Source organism: Delphinapterus leucas, chromosome 4, assembly GCF_059928025.1.
Source record: "Delphinapterus leucas isolate spDelLeu-1000000601 "Yukka" chromosome 4, BTC_Dleu_Yukka2, whole genome shotgun sequence".
Classification (NCBI taxonomy): domain Eukaryota; kingdom Metazoa; phylum Chordata; class Mammalia; order Artiodactyla; family Monodontidae; genus Delphinapterus; species Delphinapterus leucas.
This window is the reverse complement of record NC_143132.1, coordinates 83,632,371-83,653,941: the sequence shown is the minus strand read 5'-3', so window position 1 is coordinate 83,653,941 and position 21,571 is coordinate 83,632,371. Positions and strand designations below refer to the sequence as shown.

The 21,571-nt window shown below is 42.4% G+C and overlaps 1 protein-coding gene across 7 annotated transcripts in view; it reads left to right on the top strand.

The window, feature by feature from the left end:
* Positions 1–13,480: 13,480 nt before the first annotated feature.
* YEATS2 (YEATS domain containing 2) overlaps positions 13,481–21,571 on the top strand; it is a 108,048-nt gene continuing 99,957 nt past the window's right edge. For 4 of the 7 annotated variants that reach the window (XM_089910771.1, XM_089910770.1, XM_089910772.1 and 1 more), the window contains exon 1: positions 13,481–13,678. The gene's annotated coding sequence lies outside the window, so the exon portion shown is untranslated. The remainder of the gene's footprint in view (positions 13,679–21,571) is intronic. The other 3 variants (XM_089910768.1, XM_089910769.1, XM_089910767.1) reach the window with 1 other exon arrangement.

The following is a 21,571-nucleotide window of genomic DNA, read 5'->3' as shown; positions in this document are numbered from 1 at the left end:
AAGTGAGAAAATGCAGAAAGGAAAACAGTCAAGCGAGACAAAATAATAGTTTAGCCGTTAAACAAAGTCAAGGACCTTTGGTTCCTTCTCAAGGGCTATGGGTGATATTCTGAGCCACGTCCTCTGAGCTGTTTTGCAGATACTGAAACCCCCACCAGGTGGAAGAAGTTAACTGTATGCTGCCCACAACACGTAGACCCCAGGCCGGTTGGAACCGGGTTGATGATGTTGACTTCTGATCATCACCACCAACCAATCAGGAGAACGTCCACGAGCTGATCACACACCTCACCCTATCTTTAAAAATCTTTTCCTGAAACCATTTGGGGAATTCTGGTCTTTCAAGCACTAGCTGCCCTGGACTCCTTGCTTGGCCCTGCAATGAACGCTGTACTATCCTTCACCACAACCAGGTGTCAGTAGAGTGGCTTTACTGCGTGCGGGCAAGTGGACCCAAGTTTGGTTTGGTAATAAGCCCAGTCTGAGTTAGATGGGCTCTTGTGTGCCCCCATTACCTCCTTGATATACCTCTGTGAGAGTACTTTACTGTTTACTTGACTCTTTACCTCCCTCTCCCAGATTATGGACTCTTCAAAATTGGAAACCATCCCTTATTTGGTGAGGTCCAAGAATCTAGCCAAGAATCCAGCCCAGAGGAGAGGACCAGCTGGGGTAAGATGCCTTAGTAGGTAGTTTTGGAAAGCCCAAGGTCACTTGAAAGTGAAAGGAGAGAGAAAGTGGCTAGAACGTGGGGTGCCAATGACAAATGGCCTGTTTTGAATTTGCCTAGACCTGAAAAATTTCATCAAAATGTGTTAAATCATATTTTTAATGATCTCCTGGCATCTTACATAACAGTGACTTTCCCTGATCTTATCATTAGCTTTTGGGTTTCTGTCTAAATCTAGGTTCAGCAATAACCCTCTCCTTGCTTCTGAGTCCAGATCAAATGCTACCTCATCTATGATGCCTTTCCTGATTCCCCAAACGGATTTATTTTTCACTCCTTGAGGGCAAGGACCAAGTCTGTCTTGTTAACCTAACTCTATCCCTAGGACCAGGCAAAGTGCCTGGCACAGAGTAGGTAATGAATATTTATTTGACTGATTATCAGTATGGGAGGCAGAAGGGATATGTTGAAAAACAGAGGAATGGGGAAGTTATAAAGCCTCCAAATTTCTTTAGTGATTCCTGGTTTTGTTCACACCTACTGCTTCTCTCTTGTTCGCTAACTGGAAGCCCTGATGGGCTGTTACCCAATATTTCATTCCTGACTTACTCTGCTACTGCTATCCTAACCCCACCCCTACCCCTACCTCCACAACTGCTATGATCCCATTTTTTATCAAAAGTATATAAATTACTTCTGGAATAGTGGTGTGAAGAGTTTCACAGACCCCCACCTCAGCAAAACAACTGTAATTGGGGAAAATTATTTTAAAAATAACATTCAAAGTCTCTAGAAATTATCCTAAGGGCGTATAATAAGTAAAGAAACATTTATTCAAAAAAATCTGCTGAAACTTAGTAAGAACAGAGTCTGTAGCACTTAAACCACTATGCACGCTCTACCTCACTTTCCCTCCCAACTCAATGTGACAGAAGCTACACTCCAAGTGGATGTGGTCAAGAAGATGGGACTCCCCTGCTCCCAGGCAAAGAGGTCGCCACGGGAAGGGCAGGCCACCAGCATTTCGCATCCCCCCACGACTCCATGTTGCCTAGGCTAATTTCCAGGTGAGTATTGCTGAGAGGTAGAGGCACCTTTCCTCCAGCCAGCCCCTACTTGGATGGCAGACGTTCCACACCAAAAAAGGCAGGTCAAGAAGACCAGAGCCTACGACCCCAGCATAGCACCCTGCTTGTAAAGCTGACTGACTTTATTTCTAACAGAGCGTGGAGATGTTCAAACTGTCCACCACAATGGTGGTAGACAGTTAAGAGAAGGCTGGTAGCTCCAAGAGGTCAACAAACACAGGTCAGCTAGTTTACCAGTGAGAACTAGGGAAAGAAACCGCTAAGAAGGCCCCTCCTGCGATCAGAATAAATCTCAAAGGCTGGCCTTAAAAACTAACCCTGCAGAGAAGTCAAAATTAAATTGAACTTCATAAAAGTTTAAAACTTCTGTGCTTCAAAGGATACCATTGAGAAACTGAAAAGACAATCCACAGAATGGGAGAAAATATTTGCAAATCATATAATCTGTTAAGGGACTTGTATCTAGAATATATAGTGTACTAGTTTCCTGAGACTGCCATAACAAAGTATCACAGGCTGGGTGGCTTAAACAACAGAAACTTATTGCTTCACAGTTTTGGAAGATAGAAGTCTGAGATCAAGGTATCTCGATTTCTTCTGGGGACTGCGAGGAAGAAAATGTTCCATGCCACTCATCTAGTTTCTTGGTATTTTCTGTCAATCTCTGGCATTCCTTAGCTTCTGCTACATCACCCTGTTCTCTGCCTTCATCTTCACATGATGTTCTACTTGTATGCATGTCTCTCTGTGTCCAAATTTTCCCCTTTTTATAAGGACACCCACCATATTAGATTAACCCCACCATAAAACCTCATTTTAACTTGGTTACATCTGTAAAGACTCTATCTCCAAATAAAGTCATATTCTGAGGTATTGAGGGCAAGGACTCCAACATATCTTTTGGAGGAGACACATTCAACCCACAACATATAGAGAACTCTTACCACTCAATAAAATAAAATTAAAAAACCCAATTTCAAAATGGGCAAAAGATCAGAGTAGACATTTCTTCAAAGAAGATATACAAATGGCCAATAAGCAAAGATGCTCAATATCATTAGTCATTAGGGAAATGCAAATCAAAACCACAATGAGCTACCACTTCATACCCACTAAAATGACTATAATAAAAAACACAGGCTTTGGGGTGGTTTTTTTTTTTTTTAGTTTAAATAAATTGAATTTTTAAAAAAGACAGATAATAACAAATGTTGACAAGGATGTAGGAAAAATGGAATCCTCATACACTGCTGCTGAGTATGTAAAATGGTACAGCCACCTTGGAAAACAGTCTTGCTGCTCCTCAGAAAGTCAAACATAGAGTTACCACTAACCCACCTCCTAGGTGAGTACCCAAGAGAAATAAAAACATATATCTACACCAAAACTTCCACAGTGCTTATAACAGCATTATTTATTTGTAACAGCCAAAAGGTGGAAGCGACTCAGAGGTCTATCAACTGATGAATGGATAAATAAAAAGTGGAATTTCATTCATTAATAAAAAGGAAAAGAGAACTGATACATGCTACAGCATGACTGAATTTTAAAAGCATTATGCTAAGTGGAAGAAGCCAGTCACAAAAGGTCACCTATTGTACAATTCCGTTCATATGAAACACCCAGAATAGGCAAATCTATAGAGACAGAGGTTGGTTGGTGGTTGCCTAGAGATGGAGGGTCTGGGGGAAATGGAGAGCGACTGCTAATTGGCATGTGGTTTGTTTTGGGGTAGTGATTGCGCAATTCTGTGAATATATTTACTACAAACCATTGAATTGTATACTTTGAGTTAATTATATGATTTATGAATTATATCTCAATAAAGATGGTATATTTTTAAAATTTGTATAAAATCTTTCAGGAACCTCATCCTACCCAAAGTTGCTATTAGAACTGTAGTTGACAGTGAGAAAGAACAAAGGTTCTTCCTTGTTTCCAGTGCAGTTTTCTTCCTTGATTTCTAGAGACAATAGGACTTTGCCCTGCTCAGCATCTCCTTACGTGGACAGGGAGCTGACTTATGGATAGATAATTACAATACTGTGTGTGAAGACCAGTAATAGGCACATGATGGGTATAGTATGGAGAGCAAGCACAGATTTTTGAAGCCTGACAGCCCTGGGTTTGAATCCCAGCTCTGCTACTACCAGCCTCTGTTTCCTCTTTTTAAATCGTGGACAATAATAATGAGCCATGGGAATGCTGGAGGAACTAAAGGAAATACTGTTATCAGAGCATCTATCACAATGTCTATCACAAGGCCCTGCACAGCAGTGCTTCTCACACTTCAGCTGGCATGGGAATCATCTGGGGATCCTGTTAAATTGCAGATTCTGATTCAGTAGGTCTGGGGTGGAGCCTGAAACTCTGCTTTTCTAACAAGCTCCCAGGTGATGGCCCTAGTGTTGGTTGAGGACCACCGGTTAAGTAGCAAGACTCTAAAGTACCCTGCGTATGAAGTGCCAAAAGAGTGTAGAGGAGGAAGCAGTAAATTAATTCTTCAGAAGGGAAGCCGGAGCTGGACTTTCCTTGAAGAACTGGTAGGGAGTTTGCCAGGAATGAGAAGGGGGATGTACATTCCAGACACGGGGAAGAGAATGATTGAGACCTTGACATAAGAGTGGCAGGTGACCTCAGAAATAACTTACGGGGACTTCCCTGGTGGTCCAGTTGTTAAGACTCCATGTTTCTACTGCAGGGGGATAGGGTTCGATCCCCGGTTGGGGAACTAAGATCCTGCATGCTGTGCGGCCAAAAAAAACCCAAAAAAACTTATGGAACGTGGTGAGCAGCGGCCAGAAACTGGGAAGGTAGGTTGTAAATGATTTAAACCTGATGTTAAAGAGTTTTAATTTTAGCCTAGACAAGTGGTTCTCAAAATGTGGTCCCTGATCAGCACCATCCTCAAACTTGTTAGGAATATACATTTTAGGACCCACCCCAGACCTACTGAATCAGAAACTCTGGAGGAGTGGCCCAGCAATCTATGTTTAAACGAGTCCTTCAGGTTGTGCGGGTGCACAGTAAAATTTGAGAACCACTGGCCCTAGGTAATGGGGCCAAGGCACTGAGGTGTTTTAAATAGTAGAGTGAAGTGATCAGATGTGTTCTAGAAAGTTGACCCCAGTGGTTGAAACACACTAGATAGGGAGAGTAGGAAGGCAGCACAACCAATTAGGAGGAGAGGGTAGAAGTCCAGGTGGAAAGGGTGGGCACCTGGACCAGGGCAATGGTGAGGGAATAAAGGAGAGAGGGCTGACCTAAGAAGAATTTAAGAGATGGATTCAGTAACACCTGGAGACTAACTGGATGTGACCTGTGAAGGTAAACAAGGAGTGGATGATTCCAAAGTTTCTATCTCAGATAACTGAGTGGGTGGTGAAACTAATCAAAATAGTAAGAGAAGGGAGAAAACTAAGCCTTGGCTGGGGAAAAAATGAGTTTAATTATGGATAGGCTGAATTTGCTTCAGGGCCATACAAAGGGAAATGTCTTAAATGCACTTGAAAATAATGGTCTAGGTTCAGGTTGGAGGCCCAAATTCATGATCTAGATTTGGAACTTGTTGGTATGTAAGGGGCAGTTGAAGCTGTGCCCATGGAGAAAATTATTCAAGAAATGAGAATAGAACAAGGAGAGAAGACACAGAAATCTCAGTATTCAGGCATAGGCAGAGAAAGAGGAGCTGGGGGTGGAGACTGAGAAAGAGCCATCTGAGAAGTTGAGAATAGGAAAGAAGCACATTGAAGAAATCTCGTGTGTCATAAAGGAATGTGGTTGGCTGAAAATAACAGAAAGTCTGGCCACAAGTTGTTTAAACAAACAAATGATGTTTTTCTTACATAGCAAGTTGGCAGTCCAGGCCTGGTACCATCATAAAAGACCCAGGCTCCAGCTTTCTTTCTGTCCCGTTTTTAAGGTGTTGGCTTGAAACTCCATGGTTGAAAGATGGCTGCCGTACTTTCAGGCATCACATCCAAACTCAAGGCAGGAGGAAGGGGACAGAGAGGCTGAGGCAGGACTAGCTACAACTCTCCCCTTTCTTTGGGAGTCTCTCTTTATTCACTGAACTTGCGGTTTCATCTTCTTGGCTACAACTGAGTCACATGGTCACTCCTGGCTTCAAGGGAGGGTAGGAAATTGAGTGTTTAACTTTCTGGCTCCTATAGAAGAAGGCAAGGGAAAAAGGGTTGGGAGTGGATGTGACATCTGCCAAGCTGTCATGTATGCCACATCTAAAAGGAGAGTTCCAAGGAGAGAGACACGGTGACGAAGGGGGCCAAGGAGAGGCACAGCTTCTCAGCCCTATGCTGTTGCATAAATAAATCTTTTACACAAAATATAAATGTCAACACTGTACAAGCAGTATAAAATTGAGTCAAAAAACAAAGCAAAACAAAACAAAAAGCAGCTTTCCCAATAATCATTCCCAATATTATGATTTTTTTTTTTTTATCTTTACAACAGACTGCCTGCATTTTGGGCTATGAAGATCCAAACTCATTCTATACACAAACTCTGACGACTGAAATTCTCCAGTTAGTGTTTTCTATAGTGAATAGAATACAAAGCAGCTCAGAAAACTGACAGTTTCCCCTCCTTTTGTTCCTTTTATAATGTGAACAATTCTTCTCTAGGCACATTTATGACTGTTCTGACATTATCTGATGCTCAGCTGGGGACACCAAACCTGGATGAGTTTACTCTGAACATATGAATAAGGCATTTTTGTAAGCACAGAAGGAGAAACATAATGGCCATATAAAGTATGAGTTTAGGGCTTCCCGGGTGGCGCAGTGGTTGAGAGTCCACCTGCCGATGCAGGGGACGTGGGTTCGTGCCCCGGTCTGGGAAGATCCCACATGCCGCGGAGCGGCTGGGCCCGTGAGCCATGGCTGCTGAGCCTGCACGTCCGGAGCCTGTGCTCTGCAACGGGAGAGGCCACAACATTGAGAGGCCCGCGTACCGCCAAAAAAAAAAAAAAAAAAAAAAGTGTAAGTGTTTGGAGAATAAAAGTTATTATGCAGGTGGTATGTCTCACTGCCAAGGTCAATTTATAGACGATTACTCTTCCCAACTAAAATCCCCTGTTCACTTGCATTTTAAGAATCCGAGATCTGACTACAGGGGCAACATCCCACAGTCTACCATTGGGTGCCCCATGGTACAGGCCAAATAAGCCTCCCAATATCAGGGTCAACAGGATAGCACTCTGGGCAGTAACTGCTTTTCGAAACCTGATGTATATGCAATATGATTTGTTTTGGCTTCATCTAGGCCACCAGAGGCCTCTTATTATATTTGGGAATGAGGGCTGTTTACAGCCAGGACTATACCTCTTGACTGAGGGCATTTGTGGAGCATTTCTAGAACAGATGAGCCATAAAATAGGAAGCCAGGAAAAGATCATGATAAAAGCTACCAGAGGATAATATAAGTAAATACCATCAAGAAAATTAAAGTATATAAAAAATTCTGTCAACAAATTAATAAGCTTAGCACTAGTGTCATTATTTATCTTTAATAACAGAGGGCTGTAGTGTAGAAAACCACTTTAAAAACAATAAACAATAAATGAAAATATCACAGTATTGTATTAACTAGACACCTAACAGCTGATGAAAGATATAAGGAAATGTAACCAAATTAAAATCAGAAGTCTTCGGTCTTTAAAGCTTGACCCAGAAGTTTAAGCAGGACTATTTTTGTACATTCCCCTTTTTACATTGTCTAGATTCCACCACAATCTAATCATATTACAGCTGAAATTGTATATTTATGTTAACTTTACAAGAAATTTTCAGATATTTTTAGCCTGTGCCCAGAGATGACTTCTTTTTGTTTTTTAAACAACATTATTGAGATACATGCTTTTGCTATGAACATTCCTGTACAAATTCAGTGTAGACATATGCTTCATTTCTCCTGGGTATTTGTCTAGGAGTGTAACTGCAGGGACACATGATAACTCTGTGTTTAACATTGTGAGAAACCGCCAAGCTGTTTGCCAAAGCGGCTGCACCCTTTTACATTCGCATCAGCAATGTATGAGAGTTCCAAGTTCTCCTCATCCTCAGTTTCATATGAAACAAATACAGAGAACCCAACAACTTCCAACCATAGAAAGTTTCCTTTCAGGGCAAATACCCATTTTTTTTTTTTTTTTGCACCAATGAAAATGTTTTGCATCATCTTCCCCATTCCCCAAGTCTGCATTTGTGGTGACTGCCCAATCCACACAGAGGAGAAGCACAATGCATGGATTCTTTGTGGGTTAGGATGAGGTCCAGTAAGATCTTTAAGGGTGGGATATAGTTTTGTCAAAATCCAAAAAGGCCAACCAGACGTTTGGTTTCTTGTTTGGACTTGGTTGTGGACAATCATTTATTTTTAACAACCCGAGCATAATTCCCAGGCACTAACTACTTTAACAGTTTGCTTGGCACTGTACGTGTGAGGTTCTCATTTTAGAAGTCTAATTAGTGACTGCATCCTGGTAGGAGAACCTCATGACCACAAGGGCTCCAGGGGTCCCTGTTAATCTTCGGAAGGGTGGTTGGTCTTCCCAGGGTGGAGGCCAGGAGGATACTTCCAGCCTGGGGATCTCTGGGGCAGAGCTTAGCAAAATTGTCCATCTGAGCCAGATTCCCCTCCCACTCTCAGACAGCCTGAGCCTCACCACCCTTCCCAGGCTTTCCTTGGTTATCTGATTGCTGCTTTCAGTCTGCCCCACCCCTCCCCTCCAGTGGAGCCCTGCAAGAAGCCAGGGGCTGCAGCTCCCAGAGTGAGCCTCCCTTCCAAATACCAGCTCCTTCTCCTGGGTCAGTGCCATCATTCCTAGAACCTTCTTGACTAACTTTAATAATTGTTGCTTTTCCTTTCACTAATACTGTACGTTTCACATTCACCCCCACCTCCCTCCTCTCACACTTTTACTAAGGAAGGGACTGGTGAGCAATCGAAGTCACCCCACCCCCTCTTCCACTTGAGAGACTGTAAGACCCCAAACTGACATAAACCGTATTTTTCCCCCAAGACTTGAAACTAAGTTTAAGCATACTGTCAAAGTCTCCCAAGACCTCAGTCTCAGATCAACCTTATCTAAATAAAACTGTCTGAAATTGAAAAGTTAGTTATTTAATATTATGTTGCCTTCGCTCTGTGTCATTTTCATCTTTTATACTTGGGAATGATAGATCCCAAGTGTGTGTCAGAAGCGTGACTGTTTCAGAAGCACGGAAACATAGTTATGAGTTTCTCATACACATTTAACCTAAATACTAACCTGTTTTTATCAATTCTATCTGACCAGATAACATACAAACAGAAATTTCACAAATAAATAATTTTAAAATTCTTACCCATAGAAGTTAGATGCCTTTAATATTTTTAATATTCTACTTGGTATAGATAAATAATTCTCCAATATCAGAAAACAGCAGTGCAAATAAAACAATAAATGGCAACTGATGCTCAGACTGGGATGGGGTTTGCCAGGGACAGGAAAACAATAGGAAGTGGTGGGACCATGCCCTGCAGGCAACAGGGCTTTTCTAAATGGGATTGCAGCTTCCCAGCTGCACCCAAGGTGTCTAAGCCCTCAGGCCCTGGTGCCAGATAGCCTGGGTCTGCAACCCAGCTCCACAACTTCTTAGCTCTCTGATAAGTTACTCAACCTTTCTGTGCTTCAGTTTTCTCTTACTTAAAGTATGAACCATAAAAATCAAGTTGTTACTTAGATTAAATTTGTGAAGTGCCTGGAACACTGCCTGGTTCATAGTGTTAGCTAGTATCTAATTATAGCAATGTGGGCCCAGGTTACCACAGCTTGATTTTTCCTTTTTGCTTTTTTAAAATTTTATTTATTTATTTTTGGCTGTGTTGGGTCTGCTGCCGCGCGGGCTTTCTCTAGTTGCGGCGAGCGGGGGCTACTCTTCGTTGTGGTGCACAAGCTTCTCATTGCGGTGGCTTCTCTGGTTGCGGAGCACGGGCTCTAGGCACGCGGGCTTCAGTAGTTGTGGTGCACGGGCTCTAGAGCGTAGGCTCAGTAGTTGTGGCGCGCGGGCTTAGCTGCTCTGCGGCATGTGGGATCTTCCCAGACCACGGTTCGAACCCGTGTCCCCTGCACTGGCAGGCGGATTCTTAATCACTGTGCCACCAGGGAAGTCCCTTGATTTTTCATAGAAGGGGAAATCCAGGTTATTATGTGATATTTCTCAACATTTGGAATGTTGTCTTGTATAAAGCAAAGTGTGACATGGGCTGTGACTGTGCAACCCCTCTGAACTGTGCTGTCTTTTCTCCAATCTCATCAGCTCTCAGAACTACCTGTTGACAAGGGTATGTTGACAGCGCTACCCACCAAGTTCTCTGAGCCCCAGAATTGTGTGCACAGATGCCTGTTTAATGTCTTCAGGTAGATGTCTTAAACTTAAAATGTCCCAAGAATTCTTGATTCACTCACCACTACCCCCAACATAGAAAATCTGTTCTCCCTTCAGTCTCTCTCCTCTCAGTAAATGGCATCACCATCCACCATCTGCCAACTCCAGAAAACAGTCCCCCTCGGATCTTCTCCTAATCTTCTCCTTCCAGGCCCCCCTCCAGTGCAGGAGGCCTGGCCAAGGAGGGGCCTGAAATCCAGTCTCCAGCTGTGGGCTCCACTGCAGGGCACCATCTGCTTGAAGGCTGGGGCTGCTTTTTCTCACTTCCCTGGTCTTCTCCCAGTTCATTACCAAGTCTCTCGGTAGCTTCCCTCCATCTCCGCTGCCCACTGTAAGGTACCCTCATTTTTCACCTGGATGATCAAATTGCTTTCCAACTGTGTGGCTGCTTCTTAGCTCACACACCCCTCCAGTCATTCCCCACCCATTTGCTAGGTCGAATATATTACCTTAAAAGGGCAAGTTGAGTACATTACTCCCTTGCTTAAAACACTTTGATGACTTCCTGTTGTTCTTAAGGTAAAGATAAAAATCTTAACACCACCTACCTGCATGATCTTGTTCTTGCCTGACTCAGCCCCAAACCCAGCCACTCTGCTGTTAAGTTACCCTGAACTTCTCTCACTTTGTCTTAGGCTTTATTGGGACCCGACAGCTCCTACTGCTTTCAGTTTCACTTAATATGTTTTCAGGGAGGCTTTTTCTACCTCCATATTAAATTTGGTCCCCCTGTGCTGTGCTCTCTTAGCACCCTGCCCATTTGCTTCATAGAGCTTATTTCTGCTACTGAAATGTACACACTGTGTGCGTATGTATACAAATCCGTAGCTGTTATTTCTCTTTAAATGATGAAAACTTTCTGGTGGGTTTTCATTCCTGTTGGGGAGTGGGCTAAATTTAAGCTTGCCATACTACTCAGCCATAAAATTTCACTCAGCCATGAAATTTTGCCATTTGCAGCAACATGGACGGACTTGGAGGGCATTATGCTAAGTAAGATAAGTCACACAGAGAAAGGCAAATACTGTATGATATCATTTATATGTGGAATTTTAAAAATACAACAAACTAGTGAATAAAACAAGAAAGAAGCAGACTCACATATATAGAGAACAAACTAGTGGTTACCAGTGGGGAGAGGGAAGGGGGAGAGGCAATATAGGGGTAGGGGGAAAAAAGGGTTATTATGGAATTACATGAAATCACGTCTGTGAAACTTTTGAAAATCGTAAAGCACTATAGCATTTCAAGAACCTTTCATTTGATTAAAAAAAAATACTCCGGAAAAACAAACAAACAAAACTTGCCAGTGAAAGTTATATGGTCTTAAACCATCTCATTTTGGGTAAATATTCAGTCAATTGAAAGTTGTAGTACTATCAGAACTTACCCCTCCCCACTCTTGACTTCCCAAGATGGCCTGTGGGATCAAAGGGAAGCTTCGAGGGAGTGGCCAGAGGGGTCTCAGATCTGTGTGCAGAGCTGTGAGCCATAGCCTGGGTCCTCACTGGCCTTTGCAGCCATGTGCCTAGTCACACCTGGTCACCAGGGCCCTACTGGCATCAACTGCTGAGGTTGTTGGCTGTCAAGCTCATGATCTGTTGCTTCAGCTCCTTGAGAGTCTGACGTCTCACCTTCCCACCCCGACTCCTTCATCCCTGCTCCTCTCACCAGCTGACCTAGGAGCACTTCAGCTCTTGCTGGGGTTTTTAGCTCTGCCCATCCTTGGGGTCTTAGCCACATCATTACCTGCCAATTAGTCCACCATAAGGCCTCTGGTTTAGGATCACCTGGCCCCTGGCACAGTGCCCATTGGCCTGTCCATGGCTCTAACCCATGCTACTTTCTGCTTGCCTGGCAGAAGCCATAAGAGAAGTCTGGGTTTCTGGCACACCATCTGAAAATTGTGGAGACCCAGCAGCACTATCTCAGATTCCTCTTTCTCACTAATGCTGCTGTCTGCTCCTAAGCCCTGATCAATGTGAGACTTCTGCCAGAATTGGGCAGCCTTCCAAGCTGGGCCAGGAGAAGTGGGCTTCTAGCCTCCTCCACACTCAGCTGGATATTTCTAAGCCCCTGCCTCAGGGTTAGACCCCCAAAGTAGGAGAATACAGACATGCCCATGCTGACCACTTACCCTACCTCTTTCTCCATCAAATTTATTTTTATCTCTGCGATTCCCATTCTCTCTTTGGGTTTTAGCTTAAAGCTAAGAGAGTCCTTTCCTGGCCTTTCAGATTAGATTGACGGTAAATTTCACAAGGGCAGAAACGGTTTTGTTCATTTCTGATCCTCAGTATCTAACATAGTGCTGGGCACACAGTGCCAGGACATAGAATAGAAACACACAAAAAATTTGTTGAACAAATATTGTTAATCTGCCTTTACCCTTAATAGACATTAAGATCAGGAGGCCAACAGTGACATTTTATAAATCCCTCTATTCCCTTATCATGCGGGGCTTTGGAGTAAGTTCCTGGCCCTACTATTCATTTATTCAACAAATACTTCTTGAGTGCATACTATGTGCAATGCACTGGGCTTGCAATTGGAGATATGAGTAAATCCTTTAAAACATTTTTATTAAACACATCCAAAAAATTGATAACATATACGTAAAGTGAAAAACAAATTATAAAGTGAACCCCCTCTAGACCTTGGTAATTCCAATGGTAAATCTTTACGTAGTGAGGAAAACAGATTGGAGGGGGACAGAAATAGATACCTGGAGACCACATGGGAGGCTACAGTGTCCTTGGGCAGAGAGATGATGGGGTCTACTCTAGGGTGGTACAGGGAGAAGGAAAGGGAAGGTTGGGCTCAAGAGATATTTAGGTGGAAAACAGTACATGATGGATTGTTACTCACTAGTTGTATGATCTAGATAACCTTTCCGAGCCTCAGTTTCTGCATCTGTAAAATAGGTTAGTAATAACTATAGTTATTTGTATCCCTAGCACAGAGCACAAAGCTTGGTACAAGATGACACATACAAAAATCATAGCTACTGTGGTCCTTGCTGTAGAAGCTTCATAAATGCCGGCAGAATGAATATTCTGTCTTTGGGCTGGAACTCGCCATCTTTCTCTAAGGAGGAAAATAATATATGATGGTGCCTTTACCGGAACCGGCGCCCATGCTCCCCAGGTAGCGGGGCAGGGCTGGGCAGTGCGGGCCAGCGCGTCCCGGCCCGGGGTGAGAGTCTAGGACAGCCTCAACTCCGCCCCGGCCCCGCCCACAACCTTGCGAACTCCGCCCCCGGAACCGCGCGCGTCGCCACCGCCCTTGCTGGTGACGTCCGGGCCGGACGGGTCGGGCGGGCTCTGCCGAGCGGTGTGCTTCCGCGGGCTCCGGGGTCGCTGGGGCCTCGTGGCGGGGCGGCTCCACGGGGCTTGGCCCGCTGCCTCCTCTCCCCCGTACCCTCTCGCGGCGCCCGGCGGGGCCTGCGCTTCAGCCGGAGACCCGGAAAAAGGGTGAGTGTTGGCGGGAGCGGGATGGGACCGCCGGGCGCGCGCTCCGTTCTCCGGGCATTGTCTGGGCGGGGGCGGCGCGGGCACGTGCGCGCCCTTCCCCCACCCCGCCGGACGCGCTGGCACCCTGGCTGAGGGGAGGGAGGGAGGGGGCGGGTGACTGACGAGAGGAGAGGATCCGAAGGAGGAGGCTGGGTCCGGGGTGAGTGTGTGTGCCGGGGGAGTCTCCGCAGCGGGAACCCGGAATTTGGGTGTGTGAGGGGTGTCATTTAAGGGACACGGCGCTCTCTGAGGGGATGGGGGTCCCCTGGGCCCCACTGGCGGGAGCTTTTAGCACGTTAAACCTGGTGGCCTGCGATGGGATTGGAGACGAGATTTGGCCCCAGCACCGGCAAGTTGTGGATTTATCAGCAAGAATCCTGGAATCTTTCTCCAACCTGTCGGCTTCCCTACTGTCTCCTTCCACCGTGAAGGATGAGTAGGATTTAGAAAGGTTGGAGGATACTTTAGAGATGGTGCCCGAGTTAAAGCACCAGAGGTGTGAGACAGTGCGGGGTGGGAGTGAAAGGCTGCTTTGGTGGGTTGCGGCCAGATTGCAGAAGACAATGAGGTTTATCTCATAACCTTTTTTTTTTTCTATTGTGAATGTAATTATGTTGCGGGAAAATATCACCAGTAATTCTACAGCCCTGACACCTCATTCTTAGAATTTTGATATTTGTTTGCTACTGTTTTCTTTTAAGCTTGTAACAGTTACGGAGTTGTAACTACAATTTTCCATTCCCTTTTCTACTTAACATGTAAGAATATAATATTATGTAGTATTCAGCAATATAATTTCCTCTTTCTTAATAAGCAAGTAGTAGGTATTCATCATAGAAAAATTTAAAAATACAAGAAAAATGAGGAAAAGTACCCATAGTTTTACTGTCCAGAGATATTATCATGGAGTGTATATTTTTGGTTTTGTATGTTCTTTCAAAGATAGGAGCAGGTGAAGCCATTCTTAGGAATTTAGTTGTTTTTTTTTTTTTCTTGCGGTACGCGGGCCTCTCACTGTTGTGGCCTCTCCCATTGCGGGGCACAGGCTTGGGACGCGCAGGCTCAGTGGCCATGGCTCACGGGCCCAGCCGCTCCGCGGCATGTGGGATCTTCCCGGGCCGGGGCACGAACCCGTGTCCCCTGCATCGGCAGGCGGACTCTCAACCACTGCGCCACCAGGGAAGCCCGGAATTTAGTTTTTATGAGAACTCTTTTTGAAGGCTGTAAGAAGGAAAGCATAATCTGCTGGGCGGAGGAAGAGGGCAAGAGCGGAAGCTAGAAGATCGGTTAGTTTACAGTACCTTGGACTAGGTCCATGATTGTGGAGATGGAGAAGAGTAAGTAGAAAGATTAACAAATATTTTGGAGGTAGAATGAACAAGACTTGGAAATGGATTGGTGAAAGGGAGAACTCTTTGCTTTTTGATACTTGTTTTGAGCAACTTTGAGTAGATGGCGGCATTCGCTGAGAAGAATGGAAGAGAGAAATTTGAGGTGGGAAAAATCATGAGTTCTGTTTTGGGTGTATTAAATTTGAAATGTATATTAGATATGAAGTTGGTATGTTGAGGAAGCAGTTGGATGTACAGGTTTGGAGCTTCCAGAAGAGAACCTAGAGCTGGAGATAAAAATTTGGGAGTACTCAGTATATAGATGATATTCAAAGTTATAGGACTACCTGTGATCACTTAGGGAAAGAGTGTAGATAAGTGAAAATTGAGTGAGCCTCAGGCACTATAATGCTTGGAAATCTTATAGAGGAAAAAGATTGGGCACAGGACAGAAGAAACAGCCAGCGAGATAAGAGAAAAAAGCAGGAGACTGGTGTCATGGAAACCACAAGAGAGAAGTTTCTGGATGATGGAGGCTTGGTCCGTCAGTGCTTCTGAGATGTTTAATGAGTTGCTTACTTGGATTTGGCAACGCAGAGGTTATTAGTTTGGTCATTGGTATTATTATCCAGAGTACTAGAAGTAGGAGGTAGAAACAGATGGGAGTAATTGAATGGGAGTGGGGAAGTGAAGACAATGAGTGTGAATTAGAAACAAGTGCCCCTTGTTCAAGACACCTTATTTTCATCTCCCCCCAAACTAAATTTAATAGATGAAAAATTGTGTCTTTAATGTTTCATTCCTTGATTACTAGTATGTTTGAATATTTTTTCACATTTATTGGCCATTTGTGAATTTCTTTTCCTGCCCTTTGTGCGTCTTTTTATTTGTGTTTGTCTTTTTCTGATTGACTTTCTAATTGTCAAGAATTATCTAGATACTAAAAATATGTAGCCTGATACAGAGCTTACAGAATTTTCCCCCTTATGTGTGTCACCATTCCCCACCCCCTGGGAATAAATTGAGTTTATTACCTGTGCTCCATCAGGAAGGGCATGGTTAATAATGGAAAAAGCATACTTACCATTTAACTCCTATGTGTACTTTTTTTCAGGTGTAGTAAAATACACATAACGTAAAATTTACCACTGTAACCATTTTTAAGTGTACAGTTCAGTGGTATTAAATACATTTATATCATCGTGCAGCCATCACCACGATCCGTCTCCGCAACTCTTTTCATCTTGTAAAACAGAAACTCTAAACTTCTCATTTTCCCTTACCCACAGCTATTGGCAATCACCATTCTGCTTTCTGTCTCTATGATTTTGACTAGTTTGAGTACTTCATATAAGTGGATTCAGTCAGCAGTTGTCTTTTTGTGACTGGCTTATTTTACTTAGCATAATGTACTGAAGGTTCATCCATGTTGTAGCATATGTCTCAATTTCCTTCCTTTTTAAAGGCTGGATAATATTCCAGTGTATGTATATATCACATTTTATCTTTTCATTCATCTGTTGATGAAAAATTGAGTTGTTTCCATCTTTTGGCTCATGTGCATAATGCTCCTAGGAATGTGGGTGCCCAGATATCGGTTTGAGTCCCTGCTTTCAGTTCTTTGGGGGTATTTACACAGAAGTGGAATTGCTGGATCATACAGTAATTCTATTTTTAATTTTTTGAGGAAGTGCCACACTGTTTTCCATAGTGGCTGCACCATTTTATATTCCCACCACCAATGCACGAGGGTTCCAGTTTCTTCACGTCCTTGCTAACGCTTTTCTGCTTTCTGTTTTGTTTTTCTAAAGTAGCCATGCTAATGGCTGTGAGATGATATCTCATTGTGTTTTTGATTTGTACTTCCCTAATATTAGTGATGTTGAATATCTTTTCGTGTGCTTATTGACCATTTGTATATCTTTGGAGAAATATCAATTCAAATCCTTTGCCCATTTTGAATCGAGTTCTAAGTTTTGTGTTTAGGTCTTTGATCCATTTTGAGTTAATTTTTGTACCTGGCATTAGTTAAGGGTCCAAATTCATTTTTTTGCACATAGATATCCAGTTTTCCTAGCACTATTTGTTGAAAAGACTGTTTTTTTCCCCATTAAATGGTCTTGGCACCCTTGCCAAAGATCATTTGAGCATATATGCAAGAGTTAATTTTTGGGCTATTTTATTCCATTGGTCTATATATCTGTGTTATGCCAGTACCACGCTGTTTTGATTACTGTAGCTTCTAGTAAGTTTTGAAATCGGGAAGTGTGAGTCCTCCAGTTTTGTTCTTTTTCAAGATTGTTTTGGTTATTCAGGGTCTCTTGAGATTCCATATGAATTTTGGGATGGGTTTTTCTATTTCTGCAAAAAATGTCATTGAGATTTCAGTAGGTATTGCATTGACTTTGTAGATGGCTTCGGGTACTATTGACTTTTTAACAGTATTAGGTCTTCCAGTCCATGAAAATGGGATGTGTTACCATTTATTGGTCTTCTTTAATTTCTTTCAGCAATATTTTGTAGTTTTCATTGTATATATCTTTTACCTTCTTGGTTAGTTCCTAAGTATTTTATTCTTTTTGATGCTATTATAAATGGAAATATTTTTGTAATTTCCTTTTCAGATTGTTCATTGTTTGTGTATAGAAATGTAACTGATTTTTATGTGATGACTTGGTATCCTGCTACTTTGCTGAATTAATTTATTCTTCCAGTTTTTTGGTGGAATCTTTAGGGTTTTCTACATATCTTCCCATATTAAAATTCCTTTATAGTCATTCAGTGGATACACTGTAATTTGCTATGGACTATTTCCAGTTTTTTATTATGAAGTTTTTTATTCTAAATATATAGGAAGTGGAGAACTAATATTTAAGTTGTAGATCTGTTAAGTACAGCCCATATATGATGTGTATCACCAGTCTTGAGAGTATTTCCTTAGTATAGATTCCAAGAAATACTTGACCCTCCTCTCTTCTCATTTGCTCATGCAGAATAGAATTCTTCATTGCCATCTCCTTAAATTGGCCCCCCACCTCCTTGCTTTTAACTAAACCTGCCCCCCTTTCAGTCTGTTTTCTACACTGCCACTGAATGGAGGGTGAGGGTCAGCATTGGTGCACTTTTTCCTCATAGAAAACAAGACTTATGAAGCAGATTGTTTCTATAGCATCTGTTCTGTGGGAGTTAGAAAAAAAATTTTTGAAGGCTGGGGTGCACTTCATGGATGAATTGGAATTTATTTTGATTCTTGAAGGATGAATAGCAGAGCACAGGCTCAGTAGTTGTGGCGCACTGGCTTAGTTGCTCCGTGGCATGTGGGAGCTTCCCAGATGAGGGCTCAAACCCGTGTGCCCTGCATTGGCAGGAGGATTCTTAACCTCAGCACCACCAGGGAAGCCCACCATTGTGTATTCTTTATACATTTTTTGACAGTCTGTATTTAATAGCTGTGTGTGTGTGCGTGTTTAAATTGCTTCATTGAGGTACAATTGGCATACCACAATCTGCACACATATAAAGTGTATAATTTGATAAGTTTTGACATATTTATGCATCTGTGAAAACATCACCACAATCAAGATAGTAAACATATGCATCATCCCCCCAATTTTTCTAATGCCCCTTTGTGATCCTTCTCTCTCCCTTCCCCATCGTTGCCCCATACCACAACAACCACTGATCAGGTTTCTGTCACTATAGTTTGCATTTTGTATAAATGTTACCATTGTAGTATATACTTTTTTCTTAAGCTGGCTTCTTTCACTCAGCATCATTTTGAAATTAATTCATGTTGCTGCATGTATTGGTTAATTCTTATTTTATTTTTTTAAGTTTATTTATTTATTTATTTATGGCTGCCTTGGGTCTTTGTTGCTACGCGTGGGCTTTCTCTAATTGTGTTGAGTGGGGGCTGCTCTTTGCTGCGCTGCGTGGGCTTCTTAATGCAGTGGCTTCTCTTGTTGTGGAGCACGGGCTTCAGTAGTTGTGGCACGTGGGCTCAGTAGTTGTGGCACGTGGGCTTCAGTAGTTGTGGCTTGCAGGCTCTAGAGCGCAGGCTTAGTAGTTGTGGCTCACGGGCTTTGTTACTCCGTGGCATGTGGGATCTTCCCGCACCAGGGCTTGAACCCATCTCCCCTGCATTGGCAGGCAGATTCTTAACCACTGTGCCACCAGGGAACTCCCTGGTTAATCTTTTTTATTGAAGAGTATGTTCTATTGTATGGATATATTGCAATTTGTTTATCCATTTGCCTACTAATGGACATTTGGGTTGTTTTTAGTTTTTGGCTATTACAAATAACATTGCTGTGAACATTTGTGTTTTTGTATGGACATAGGCTTTTATTTCTCTTGGGTAATACCTAGGAGTGGAATGGCTGGGTCATATGGTAGGGAATTTTTAATTTTTTTTAAGAAACTCCCAAGCTGTTTTCCAAAGTGGTTGTACCATTTTGCATTCCCACCACCAATGCATGAAAGTTCCAGTTGTTTCACATTCTCTGTAGTTGTGTCTTTTAAACATATAGAGAAGTAAGAAGAAAACAGAAAGAGACATAAACCCTTTCGGCATTTTCCTCCCCCAAATAATGCATGTACATGGTTAGAAAATTCAAACATTGTAGTCAGGAATAAAATGAAATGCAAAACCACTACCCAGAGGCAACTGTTGTTAAATCATTTTTTATCCTTTCTTCCAGAAAAACCTACACAGGCATCTACCCGCATATTTTTGGGTTTCTCTGCTCTTTCCCCTAGTTTACACAGAAAGAATCAAAGTATACACACCATCTGCACCTTGGCTTTTGTTCACTTTACAATTTATTTTAGAGGTATTTCCATATCAACACATTCTTTTTAATGGCTACATTGCAGAACATTTTTGCTATATGAAAACATGAATATGTTCCAGTGCAATTGATATAATAGGGAACTATTTTGAGTATAACGTGAATTTCACATTCGCTCATGCGTGATTTCATCTGCAAGAAATGCTAGGTGAATGCAGAAAACGGCACCTGCTGAATTGAGCCATGGCAAAAATACACAAGCCACATGCAGGCACACACCTCAGACATCCTCTAGCAACCTCAGTTTGCTGTGTTATGAGCCACACCCATCCACATCTGGTGTTAAACTTTTCTGTTGATTTCAGATTAGCCTCATTACCACTTCAAGGTAACTCAACAAGCTGTAACTTTTCAATGCCCACTTCCACAAGCAAACTTGAGATCTTTTTCAAGGCAAACTGCCAAGTTTATTGTCGCACGTAGGTATTTCTTAACCATTTAATGTGTAGAACTGTGCTGCCATTTTTACAATATTAGATTCCTTTTTTTATTTGATTCCCTTTTTTTCTTAATGTCACTGATAAAATTTTTGAGTGTTGGGCCCAAACCCATTTTTCCTATAAGCCTTGTGGTTTTTGTTATGCAATTTTATACAGTGTGGTGATTTTTAGGAATGCATATGTCACATTACAGTGGAACTGATTTATTCCATAGTATGAATGTACATAATTTCTTTTAAGTTTTGTTTTTAAAAATTATGAAATACATCATATGTATATTAAAGAGCACATATAATAAGGAGGTATGTTTTAAAGAATAATAATAAAGTAACAAATACCTACTTAGCTATCACCCAGCTTAAGACATAGATCAGTCGGACTTCGCTGGTGGCACAGTGGTTAAGAATCCGCCTGCTGACACAGGAGACATGGGTTCGAGCCCTGGTCCGGGAATATCCCACATGTTGCCAAGCAACTAAGCCCGTGCGTCACAATGAAGTGTAGACCCCGCTCTCCACAACTAGAGAAAGCCTGTGCGCAGCAACGAAGACACAACACAGCCATAAATAAATAAATGAATTAGTTAATTAATTAAAAGGAGATCACTAATACTTTTGAACCTCCTTGTGTTCCTCTCGCTGATCATTTTATACCTTTTTTGAATATCTGAAACATTTGATTAAAAAACTAAATTTGAAAGTGTTAACAGTCCGTGCCTCTGGTCTTCCAAATGTTGATTAGGAACTGGTCTTCCTAAGGTTGATTCCCCAGGTGACTGCCTTGCCCTCCTGCAAGTGTACACATAGCATGTACACGCATACTTGGGGAAGGATAATCTGTAAATAGATTTCTGTTTAAGGCTAATGTATAGTGGGTTTGTCATTGTTATTATTTATAATGCCTTTATTGAGTTCTAATTCACATACCATAAAATTCACTCCTTTAAGCTCATGCAGCTCAATATCAAAAAAAACAAGCAACCCAATCCAAAAATGGGCCGAAGACCTAAATAGACATTTCTCCAAAGAAGATATACAGATGGCCATCAAACACATGAAAGAATGCTCAACATCATTAATCATTAGAGAAATGCAAATCAAAACTACAATGAGGTATCACCTCACACCAGTCAGAATGGCCATCATCAAAAAATCTACAAACAACAAATGCTGGAGAGGGTGTGGAGAAAAGGGAACCCTCTTGCACTATTGGTGGGAATGTAAGTTGATGCAG